General features: G+C 37.0%; 1 pseudogene; it reads left to right on the top strand.

Moving 5' to 3' along the window:
* Positions 1 to 273: 273 nt before the first annotated feature.
* LOC118801926 lies at positions 274 to 4,283 on the top strand (annotated as a pseudogene).
* Positions 4,284 to 5,214: the final 931 nt, after the last annotated feature.

Here is a 5,214-nt window from a genome sequence, read left to right on the forward strand (position 1 = left end):
AAGGGCTGGTGGCACAGTTCGAGGTTTGACCATTGCCATTAGGTAGGGAGGGGCTGGTCCGTTTTTGGCTTTGATGTTTGGAGTGACGTGACTGAACGTAGGAAAAGCTTGGACAGCCTTCCACTTGTAAAATCTACTTTTACTCACCTTATTTGACTTGTAAGAACGAGTTACGCAGGTGAAGGATTATCATTAGGAATTGTCGGCTGATGACAGTTCTAGAGCATAATAAATTCTCTGTCTCTTCAAATCTAGTGCTGACCCTCAACAATAATGGGCTCCTCTAAGCAGTTGGCTGAGGATCTGAAAATGAAGATAACTGACCGTAACATATATCAGGCCAGTGGCTGCTGTTACCTCTCTCCAGATGGAACCTACAAGTCATCACTAACACACTGATTCAATGGAAAGGATTTCTTAAGTCTTGATGTCGAAAGGCAAACGTTTGTTGCTGCCGTTCCTCAAGCAGTTGTTTATGAACGTCTAAGAGACAAAGATACAGCGAATCTAAATGAAGTAGTAACTTTCTATAAAACACTGTGTCAGACGCCATTGCAAATCTTCAGTCATGCTCCCAGAGTCCAAAGAAGAAAAGGTATGAAGTTCTATCTTCTAGAATTACCTCATTTTCTAAAAAATAATTCAGTTTTATCAGAGCAATCAAAAAACAGCCTGTTTAATGGATTGATGAATAATGGATGATGAGAAGTTGGAACATAATGATGTAAAAGTAACAGCGATGGACAGTAACTAAGTAAATGTAATTCGTTGCTGTACTTAAGCACTTTTTTCATGTATCTGTACTTTACTGAAGTACTTCCATTTTGGGTGACTTTTCACTTTCACTCCACTACATTTCAAAGTCAAATATCTTACTTTTTACTCCACTAACATTATGAGAAATCTGTCGTTCCTTTTGGTTTATGTGTGTATAAAAACGTAACATGTCAAAACGAAAGAAGTGTGAAGCAAGAACACCAATCAGGGCGCAGCGCACACTGTGTTTTGAGCTTGTTTTGACCTGTTGGACATACCGACCCAGTGCAAGCACACGGTTCAACATCAGTGCAGCAGCGTAAAATTTTGGGAGTGTCTATTCAACATAAATGATGAACTAACCTAACTTTGTGTAAATAGACCACAATATAGAAATATGTACACATATGCAGTTGTGACTGACGTGTTTCTTTTTTCTGAATTTATACAAACACTGTTTCAGTTCGGTAAATTTGTTTTTGCTAGTTTATGTTTATGAACAGAAACCTACAGATGCAGTTTAGTACAGGAAAACACATTTGTGAAAACAAGTTTTTATTAAACTTAAACTTATAACTAAGTTACAAATAAATCTTAAACTGAAACTTTGCTTGTTTGCAAAAAGATAACTTTTGATAATTTTAATAGTCATCAGCGTCACTAATTAATGACATTCTATTAAAAGATTGGTTTACCAAGAGTGACACTGGAGTATTTTCACCTAAAATGAGTCTTGTTACAAAAACGGTAATAGGACATTAGAGCCGTAATTAATCTTTTAGTAATTTACTTTCAATACTTAAGTACATTTGAAGGCAAATACTTTTGTACTTTTACTCAAGTGGAGGTCTAAAGGGAGGACCTCTACTTTTCCGGGAGTAATATTTTACCTTGGGTATCTCTACTTTAACGCAAGTACTTGATTTGTGTACTTCGTCCAGCACTGAAAATTAATATTATTTTACAACATGTGCTGTTCTTTCGTCTTCCCTCTGAGAAGCATTTCTGAAGCAACACAGCACCACCTGCCTGTTTCTTCACTCATGCCATTAGAGCACCTTTCCCACTGCACTAGCCAATTTTAGAGCAACATGATTTAACATATGACAGTAAACCAATCTTGAATATTGTAAGTGGACTATACCAGGTTGATGTAACTTGCTTTCCAGTTCCAGAAGTCAGGATCTTTGAGAAACAGAAGGCCGGCTCTATCACAGTCATGTCTCACGTGACGGGGTTCTACCCCCGGGCGGTTCAGGTGGACTGGCTTGGCCCAGATCTGCACCCTGTAGATGGAGTGGTCACTGATGTGCTGCCCAACGAGGACGGCACATACCAGACCAGAAAGAGTGTGACAGTTCCAGAGGAGGATGTAGGAAAACACACCTACAGCTGTGTAGTGCTTCATAGCAGCGTAGCACACAACATCACCACAGTCTGGGGTAGGATGACTCCTGTGCATAAGTTTTATAATTTTAAAGGACAATTTTCATAGTTCCTGCACAAGTAAATGGTTGGTTTTACAAATTTGGTAACTTACTGAGTCAGAATTGTTCACAGTGGTGGTGATAAGAAGCTCCTAGAGAGCTACTTTCTTGCACAGTTTAGTTCCAACCTGTATTCAATACGCTGCCGCAACTCTTACTTGACTCAATAAATCTGATCCAGGAAATCAGGGACTGTGGTTGATTATCTGGAGCAGGTGTGGCAAATTGTGCTTAGAACTAGGCTCTGCAGGAGGAACGTTGGACATCACTGGTTTAATGCCTCTCAAAGCTCCCTCACAGAAAGTTATATTTTATTAATTTTAAATATGAGGTTATGAATGTGAGACATTGTTTTACATTAGTTTTGAGATTTTAGCCTGGAACCAAATTTTAAAATACATTCATGGCACGGAGGTTACATGCAGCATGCTGTAAGACAAAACAGTTCAAAAAGAAAACTCCACCATCACCAGCATTACATATAAAAAAGACACATGTAGGTTCACTTGTGGTTTTGGATAGTAAACAAAATGGTTATATTTGTGTTGTAGACATGACGACCCCTGGTTCCTATCACCACCACTGTAAAGAAATTTGAGTCTGCAAGTTTCTTTACAGTGAATGATTTCACATCAAACCTCTCTAAATTGCTTTTTTACATCTCAGAAATTGAGTAAAGATAGTTCAGAATTGTCCTGTTAATGCTAAATATATATATCATTGTTGTCTCAAAATGGTAAATTTAAAGGAGATGGAAAAAACCTACTTTATTTTAATGTCAATGGAATCAGTAAGTCATATTGGGTCATTTCTTTTGGTCCATTCATCATGAAATTTACACACAATGTAAAGGACAACAGGTATTTTCAAATTATGTCTAAAACTGAAAAACAACAAAAATGAAGATACAAGGTTTTCTTCTGACAGAGCGATAAACTTTGTATGAATCTTTCTGTGTTTATATGCATGGGCTGTGGAATCTCTCATTCTGATGAAACAAATACTTGTGGCAAAAACGTCAAACAGTCCTTTTAATCTGTTCAGTTCTTAATGCTAAAGATAAAACAGTGAAAGCTTTTTAGTGATTCTACTGACTTTTGTACAGTAATGACTCACAACCTGTGTAAAACTCAGAAACTCAGAAATGTTTTATTGTGCAGTTGGTGAGAAACACACTGGAATCGCTGTTTGGACGTCTCTTGCCTGTATTTGCATCTTGGCTGCTGGAACTGTGTTTGTAATATGGTGGTGCTGCAGAACTCGGGGTAAGCAAACAGAGTGGAATATGCAATGACTGGTCAATGTTTGGGGAGTGTCTTATTTCAGGAGGTACTTACTCCTGTTAATAACATACACTATTTCAGAATCCTTTGAATCCCTACATGTTATAGAAATTCCACACAAACTCATCTTGGGCCTAGAAGAATTTACCATGTCCAATTGGCCTGACTGCATGTCTTTGGACTGTGGGAGGAAACCAGAGCATTAACATCAACAGAACAATTAAAATATAGCGATGACTTGTTAAACCATAATTCAAACATGCTTCAACATGTTTATTCATTATTTGTTATAAATTCATGAAATCATGTGAAAATTTCATTTCAAAACTATTTTTCTAGTTCTGCATTTTTGAAGTAATGTAAAAGTATATCTTAAATATTAAGTTTAACTGCTTACAGAATGACTGAACTGAGCTGAAACATGAACTGCCTGTAATACAACACTAAGTAATCAGCTAGTTTCATGTAAATGCATCCCCACAGTGTGTCAGTTTATTGGAGGGCGTACATGAAATCTTTGTAAATCTAATATTTCAGTCAGTTTTCAACATTAGTTTTGCAAAACGTAGCTTTCATATATTACATTTATTTCCTTCTAAACTAAGAACTAGCAATCATTTGTTTTATCCTATAGATGCCGTCATCTGAACCTGTCACCTCTGAACACTGGGATAAAGGACTGTATCTACTATCAGTACCATGGAGCCAATGTACTGATATAACTAGCAGAGGCTGTTCAAATCTGAAAGGATGTGAAGCTAAAATAAAAAACAAAGCAGAAAATACATAAAATGTATTATTCTACAAAAAATATCATGAATTAGCTTGACTTGAGCTACACTGTCGTAACAACTGAAGCTTTCGCTTAAGCATAACTAGCTGATATCTCTATAGACTGACTTAGCCTGCATCAGTAAGACAAACAGGAGGTACATAGTAACACTTTGACAGCTGTACCTGCATTCATTTTCTGTAATATTTGCCATATTTCTTGTTGTGCATTATGGAGGTTGGGAAAGTTTTGCTTGTTTACATGTATTTGAACTAGGAATGCATAGGAATCAAATGCATGAAAAATTTCAATCTGGCTTTAGGCCACATCATAGTACAGAGACAGCACTAGTAAAAATTGTAAATGATCTATTATTATTTTCTGACCAAGAAAATGTGTCCTTGTTAATCGTCCTCGATCTTAGTGCAGCATTTGGCACAGTAGACCACGCTATCTTACTAGATAGACTAGAAAACCTTGTAGAGGTAACAGGAATAGCTCTTTCCTGGTTCAGGTCCTACCTCACTGATCGCTATCAGTTTGTTAATATAAAGGGGGAATCATCTGTCCTCGCAAAAGTAAAATATGGTGTTCCACAAGGCTCTGTTTTAGGACCTGTATTATTCACATTATATATGCTACCACTGGGCACCATTATCAGTACACACAGCATAAATTTCCACTGCTATGACGATGACACTGTTATATTTAGCAAGCGACCCGGGAGATAAAATTAAACTCAGCAAGATTGAGGACTGTATAAAAGACATAAAGGACTGGATGTTGAGTAACTTTCTCCTTCTAAACTCGGATAAAACGGAGGTTCTGGTCCAAAAGCAGCTAGAAACAAACTGTCTACTTTAACATTTAAACTTAACAATTTCTCAGTTGCATCAAGCTCATCTGTAAAAAGGCT

The sequence above is a fragment of the Colossoma macropomum genome, unplaced genomic scaffold (genome assembly GCF_904425465.1).
Source record: "Colossoma macropomum unplaced genomic scaffold, Colossoma_macropomum, whole genome shotgun sequence".
NCBI classification, from domain to species: Eukaryota; Metazoa; Chordata; class Actinopteri; order Characiformes; family Serrasalmidae; genus Colossoma; species Colossoma macropomum.